Genomic DNA, 8,207 nt, shown 5'->3' on the forward strand with positions numbered 1-8,207 from the left:
TTGCTTTCAGTATATTAATACTTTAATATATTAATAATTTAATAATTCCAACTCAATGCCATCAGCCCATAGCTTGTAGGTAAAATATTTAGAGAAACTTTACAGTATGGCATTAATGTGTTTCCAGATGTCTGGACGTGCTGAAGCATGAGGTCAAGACCTGTGGGGAAAGATGTATGCCTTTGATATTCCACTGCCATAAATAGAGAAACTTAAAATTCAATATTCCTGAGCTGAGAGGACAGTTTCCTGTCAGCATAGAAGTGATCCTGAGACTCATGCTGCTGGCCTCATAGGCTGATGACCCAGAGAATGTCCATGCAAAAGTGCCCTGTAAATGTTTTGCGAGGTTCTATCTTTATCACTACTGACACTGAATTCAGTTTGTTGATTTTTTTCCAAGTCTGTCTTCATCTTGTTGAAATGCATGTCTTCTAGCTTAAATTTCAGTGCTTAGAGGATTTATGTCTTATGTTGCCTTTCTAGAGAGAAAGGTATACTTCTACTGCCCCTCTCACTAATATATTGATCATTTGTTGTTGTTAAATACCATTGAACTGACTCAGAGCTGACCCTCCAGCTGGTCTTCATGGGCCATAAATCTCACAGGAAATAACCTATCTTTCTCCAGAAGAGCAACAGGTAGATTCAAACCATCTATCTTTGGGTTGGCAGCGTAATTCCTTACCACTAAAACCACCAGAGCTCCTGTTTTTGATTATATGAATGCCATCGACTACTATAAACTTAAGTTTGCATTGCTACCAGGATTCTTACAGTTTTATTAAGACATAATTATGTGGTCTGCATCTCTGAGTTTGCAGTGAACATCAATCAATCCCTCACTCCACTTACTATGCTACATTAAGAAGTAAGAAAACAACAACATAGAATAGTAAGTGCTATGTTTCTGATAGTAATTTTTATTCCCCTGCCCCATTAAGTTAGTTCTGACTCATAGCAACCATTTATTGAATTTCTGAGTTTGTAAATCTTTTCTTTTCCCTATATTCTTTAATATTTGACTTAAAATTTACAAATTATTTTTTATTCCATTCAATTATTCCTACATACTTTGTTTTATAACAATTTTAATTTTTAATATCATTAATTATAATGTCTTATTGAATCTTTACTACATTTTTCTTTTCTCTTCACACAACTTATCTCTTTATTAAATTTTGCTCCCTCTCCCTTCCTTCTTATCCATATTTAAGCCTTAGAGATTGAGTATATCATATGTAAACTTTTCCTCCAAATTTTAAGTTATGAGGCTGTAAATCTTAAAGTGAGGAGACCACTCATCTTTCTCCAAAGTGCGTCTTGTGGATTTGAAGTACTATATGCCCAGTCTTTTTACTAGCAGCACAGCACACTACAGAGTCTGTGTAGGCTTTTGTAAATGTGAATAAATTTAAAGCAAGAAAATGAGTTCTACAAAAAGGCACTTCAGTTCCATCGAAAAGTAATAGTTAACAGTGAAATAGATCTATTATCCCTCAGCCTTTCGTTCTCTATAGTCCTTCATTAAAGCTAGCCCACAGTTCTAACAAATTATATAAACTGCTATTCTTACAGATCAGTAGGCTTAAATGTTGGTGGTGAAAGTCATAAGCATTTATCATGACATAATTATGCTTTCTAGATTGCAAAATATTATTGTTACTATCCAGATTTCTTGACTATGTGGATCACAACAAGCTGTGACTGACTCTGAGAAGAATGGGAACCCCAGAACATTTGACTGTGCTAATGCGAAACCTATTTGTGGACCAAGAGGCAGTTGTCAGAACAGAGCAAGGAGACACTGCATGGTTCAAAATTGGGAAGGGCTTCCACCAGGGATGTGTCCTGTCTCCATACCTTTTCAGTCTGTACACAGAACAGATCATCTGGGATGCTGGACTGTTTGAGAATGAACAACTTGCATTATGCAGATGACACCTGCTTTCTAAAACTGAGGAGAACCAAAAACACTTGCTACAGAAGGTCAAGGATTGCAGCCTTCAATATGGATTGAATCTCAACATCAAGAAAACAAAGATTCTCACCACTGGGCCAATTGGCAGCATCAGCATGGATGGAGAAGAGATTGAGATAGTTAACAGTTTTAGTTAACTTGGCTTCACAGTCAACACTGTTGGTACCAGCAGCCAGGAAATCAAGAGGCAAATTGCATTGGGAAAGTCAGCTGCCAGAGACCTCTCTAGAGTACTGAAGAGCAATGACATCAGACTGGAGACTAAGGTGAGCCTTATCTGTGCTATAATCTTCACAATTGTGTGCTATAAGTCAGAGAGTTGGATGGTGACTAGCGATGACAAAAAGAGAATTGATGCCTTTGAGCTGTGGTGCTGGAGAAGAGTGTTGAATATGCCATGAACTGCTAGGAGAACATACAAGTTTGTCCTGGAGAGGGTGAGGCCAGGCTGCTCCTTGGAGACAAGGATTCTGAAGCTCCATCTGACATATTCTGGGCATGTTGCAAGGAGAGACCAGACCTTGGAGAGGCACATCATGTCTGGGAGAATGGAGGAATGGTGCAGGAAAGGAAGACCCTCAGTGAGATGGATCATTCAGTGATCAGGGTAGTGGGAGTAAGTGTGTCAGAGACAATAAGATTGGCACAGAATAAAGCAGAGTTTAGGACTCTTGTACAGAGGGTCTCTGTGAGTTGCAAGCGACTCTACAGCACATAAAAACAACAACAACAACAGAGTAGAACAAGAGGAAAATCTTATCAAACTTTAAGATTGCAGCTTAATCTTCACATAAACACTGATAAGTGCTTTCTAAAACTTATAAATATATCTGGTTCATAAAATACATATGCAAGTATTCTCAGTAAAGTATTAAGAAAATTAATTCAGCTAGTTGTAAAACTTTAAATAAGTGATAAATACATTCTAAGAATGCAAAAGTATTTTTCTTCTCTCCAGTGTATACCAAATTAACTTAAATATTCATAAATTTAATGTCACTTAAAGGAAAGTTTCTAGTTTAAAAGTTGTTTTAATAATGTGGTATCAGACCATAGGATTAAGAGGAAAGGCATTTTCTTATAAAATGCAAATAGAAACTTAAAGTTAATTTTGCTTTGATTTCACAAATGAACATAAAAGTGATATTACTAAATAAAAAAAAAAGAAACTATGCATTTTACTTTCTGAAATTTGGTATTTTCGATGAAGGCGTATAAAACACTCGTAAAAATATCTGGTCCATAAATGATTCTTGGTGATCTCCCTGAGGTTTTAATTAAGATTTACAAGAGTATAACATGAAGAGGACAAAGGATGTTGCCTCTTTCCTACTAATCATTTCCAAAATGGCTTATATGGAAAAAGAATATCAACTCTCGTTGTTAAATGTCAGTAAGTATATTTTTTTAAAAAAACAATTCAGAGAATCAACAATCTTGCTTAAGTATATTGAATTCCAGAAGAATAGTACCCAAAGCTGTAGAGTCAGTTCTGTCTCAGGTAGGCCCTACGTCAGTTTCCAGGATTGTAAATCTTCATAGGAGGAGACATTCATCTTTCCCCCAGGGAGGGCTTGATGGATTCAAATTGCTGAGGTTTTGCTTAGCAAGCTGGTGTCAATAGGGACCATTACACCAGGGCACATTAGAAAAGTATTATCACTCTCATAGCCATGCATTCAGAATTGATCATAACTGAGCCTCTAATGGGTTTCTGAGGCATTTAAGTAGCACTGGAGGAGATTGTTCATCGTTCTTGAATGACATCACTGGTGGACTCAAAACACCAGAGATGCATGGTCTTTGGGATAGCTGCTTCACCCCCTGTGGGCTAGTCATTGTAATCAGCATCATCTCATCTCATTGCCTTTAAGTCAGAACTTACTCATAGCTAAACCACTAGCAGGTTTTCAGACTACAATTGCATAAAAGGAGATTACCCATCTTTCTCCCTAAAAACACCTGGTGGATTCAAATCACCAGAAAGGTCCTGTCTTTGGGTTTAATAGCCCAACTACCTACCAACTATATCGTCAGCACTTCCTGATGGACTGACTAATTGTTATTTGCCTTGGAATAGGAAATGACTCATAACTTATCCTCTAGTGGGTTTTCAGAGGATTTAAATGACACAGAGATTGCCCATTTCTCTCCCGCAGAGCACCTGGTATATTTGATCTACCTGCCTTTGGGTTGACAATATAACTCCTTGCCACTAGACCACTAGAGTTCCCTTATAGACTAGGAGAGACCTGAAAAAGTCACCTGCAGTAGAGTAGAATTTTTTTCTTTTCAAGGATAGAAATGCTATTATTATTAGAAGTTAAAATGACAATGGTTAATTAAACAGAATCTACAAACCATCTTTACTGATGTTTGTTTTTAGATAAAAACTGAAAAATGCTATCTCAACACCTATGAACTAAAGAAAAACTAAGTTTTCTTTTGTAACTTTTGCTTGGGAGGGAATATACATAGTATTTATTGGACAGAGGACCAGTGAGACCTTGGGCAAATGATTCAGCCTTTTCCTGCCTTATTTTGGCAACAGATATACACATACATCTGTACCTTACTAATAACCTGTTAGATAGAAACCTTAGGAGAAGAGAGACGAAATAATCAACAACAACAAACCAACCCAACAGTAACAACAAAAGCTGATGATAGTGGTTCTTTGAGCATCACAGAGGTGGCAAAGTGACAATGTGTGAATCTTCCTACACCATAACAGATTGGAGCAAAGCTTCAATGCATGAACTGGTGCTTTCCCAGAGCAAAAATGGAAAATATATTTAATTTCACATGCCATTTCCAAATCCACTGAAAATGGCTGCATGGAACTCCCTGTCTAGACAAATTCTGGGGCAAGTCAGTGTAAAAAAAGTGCCAAATTAGTAACAATAATTCTTTTTAAAGTAGTATACAATTTAAATTTATTATTTTATTTCTGTGTATCTAAGCAACTCATACAAGACACATTTTGAACATAATGATAACATTACTAGTTTACCTTTAGATAATACAATTTGTGCCAGGTTTCAGTAATTCCATTATGTCATTTATTCTATTAAGTCTTCACTGTGATGTTTGCCTTAAGAAAGTGAATTATTTCACTTATATGATCTAGAACAAATGTTTGAAAATTTGATTGTTAGTCATAAGCTAATGTAGCACAATTTATTCAGATTTCACAGGTAAAGAATGTGAAGACTCCCAACTTGTGTCTCACTTGACGAACTGCAAGGAAGGAAGGCCATTTCACACTTTGTTTGCCTTTCTGGGAACACAGATGTAGATTTGCTTCAACCACAGACTATAAACAATATAAGTGATGAATGGGACTAATGAATAAAGGATGTTTAAGATAAAACGCATAAGCTATACACCCAAGACCTGAACAATGAATGATGACAGAAAAAGATTGATGCCTTTGAGCTGTGGTGTTGGATACGAGCACTGAACATCTCATGGATGACCAAGAAAATTAATAGATATGTCTTGGAGATGGTGCAGCTGGAGTGCTCTTTGGAGGCAAGAATGATGACGCTTTGCCTCACATACTTCAGACATGTTGCTAGGATGTGTATTCCTTGGAGAGGGACATGATGCTGGGAAGGGTGAAAGGTCAGCGAAAGAGAAGGTCCTCAACCAGGTGGACTGTGAAGGTGTCTGCAGCAATGAGCTCTCATGTGTCAGCAAGTGTGAGGATAGTGCAGGACAAGATGAGATTCAGATCTTTTGTTCATAGGGTCACTATGAGTTGTACTCGACTCAATGGCACCTAAAAACTACAGAAACAAGATAAAATTAGGAAGCCTAGAAAGAACTTCAAAATTTCCTATATTACCAACTTATTCAATAAAATATTATAGCAAGGCTATTATGGCTTAAGAATTGATGTGAGACAGATGCTTCTTTATAGGAATTTCCCAGGCACTACCATGTCCTATCTCCATATCTTTTCAATTTATATGCAGAATAGATTATCCAGGAAGCTCGGCTCTATGAGGAGAAATGTGGCATCAGGATTAGAGGAAGATTCATCAACAATCTGTGTTATGCAGATGACACAGCCCTGCTTGCTGTTACTGAGGAGGACCTGAAGTAACTTGCTGTGAAGGGTCAAGGACTACAGCCTTCGATATGAATTGAAGCTCAACATCAAGAAAACAAAGATTCTCGAATATCTTCCTCTGTGAAAATTCTTTCCATATCTTCTGTCCATTTTGTAATTGGGTTTTCAGTATTTTTCTTATGGAGGCCCAGGAGTATTCTGTAAACTTTTGTTATAAGACTCTTGTCTGAGATGTCATTACCAAATGTTTGTTCCCAGTTTGTAGGTTTTCTTTTCACCCTGTTGGAAAAAGTTTTTGATGTACACAGAGATCTAATGTTTAGAAGGTCCGATGCATCAATTTTATCATCTTTAGAAATAGAAGTTCAGTTTTAGTAGAGGCCATGGCACTAGAGACATTATCACCAATGTAAGATGGATCTTGACAGAAAACAAAGAGTACCAGAGGAATGTCTGCCTGTGTTGCATTGACTATGTAAAGGCATTTGACTGTGTGGATCATAACAAATTGTGGATAACCTTGAGGAGGGTGGGAATGCCAGAACACTTGATTGTGCTTACGTGAAGCCTATACTTTGGACCAGGAAGCAGTTCTCAGAACAGAGCAAGGAATCACTGCATGGTTTGAAAGTAGAAAAGAAGTGTGTCAAAGATGATTCCTGTCACCATACCTTTTCTATCTATATGCAGAATAGATCATTAGAGAGGCTTGATATTGTGAGGAGAAATGTGGCATTAGGATTGGAGGAAGGCTCATCAACACCTTACATTATGCAGATGATACAACTACAACCTTGCTTGTTGAAACTGAGGAGGACCTGAAATGCTTGCTGCAGAAGGTCAAAGGACTGTAGTCTTCAATATGGATTGAAGCTCAACATCAAGAAGACAAAGATTTTCACCAGTAGGCCAATTGGCAACATCAAGATAGATGGAGAAGAGATTGAGATAATTAACAATTACAGCTTGCTTGGCTCCACAATCAACAACACTCTTGGCACCAGTACTCAGGAAATCAATAGAAAAGTTGCACTGGGAAAATCTGCTCTCAGGGATCTTTCTAGAGTACCATGATCTCCACAGTTATTTGCTATGTATCAGAGACCTTGGCAATAAAATAAGAATGACAGAAGAAGAATTAATGCTTTTGAGTTGTGGTGCTGGAAGAGCACTGAGCATAGTATAGACCACCAAGAAAACAAATGTTTGTCTTGGAGAAGGTGAAATCAAATTTTCCTTGGAGGCTAGGATTTGGAGCGCTATCTCACATACTTTGAGCATGTGGCTAGGAGGGACAGATCCTTGGAGAAGGACGTGCAAGAGTGGAGGGAATGCACGGGAGGGGAAGACCCCAGATGATATGAATTGATACAGTAACTATGGCAATGTCAGTGGGTATGTCAGAGTCAGTGAGACTGGCTCAGGAAAGTGCAGGCTTCAGAGCTGTTATGCATAGGGTCACTATGAGTCACAGGCAACTTGACAGCACATAACAACAACTACAGGACAAATTACTATAGTTTTATTACATTTGTTATCATGGATTGACACTGGTGTCCCAAATATATTCTATCAATAAACCAAGTAGTCATGTATTAAGTAAGATGGTCATCATCTACAAGAATTTTAAAAACTATATGCATCAGCAGACATTTTAAATAGATATGCACATATTTTAAGTTAAAATAGCTTCTATGATTTTTCCAGTTTCAGAACAATTTCAATACATTAAACACAACTATTATCTCATTCTTTTAAATATATAAAATGGAACATATTGTTTCTCATTTATCAGTGTGATTAGGTTTCAAATATCAGAGTGTTACGGAAAAATTGAAGATATGACCATTAGACCACATAATGAAGATAACTGCATTACATAACTATGAAGTTACAAAATTATATAATTACAGAGAGAGTGGTTCAGTCAAGTTAATAAGTAACCATCACAATCACTGCTACTCTTATCTTACACTTATGGATTCATTACTGCAAGGTGTATGCCATTAATGTACAAAATATTTGTATAATAGATATCTGTCATAAATACTAATTGTCAAATAAAAATAATTAATAAGGAAAAACCACTTGGCCAACTGACTGGAAGAGATCTATATTTGTTCCCATTCCAAAGAAGGGTGACCCAAC

Source organism: Elephantulus edwardii, unplaced genomic scaffold (genome assembly GCF_000299155.1).
Source record: "Elephantulus edwardii isolate Elephantulus edwardi_28Jun2011 unplaced genomic scaffold, EleEdw1.0 scaffold00188, whole genome shotgun sequence".
NCBI classification, from domain to species: domain Eukaryota; kingdom Metazoa; phylum Chordata; class Mammalia; order Macroscelidea; family Macroscelididae; genus Elephantulus; species Elephantulus edwardii.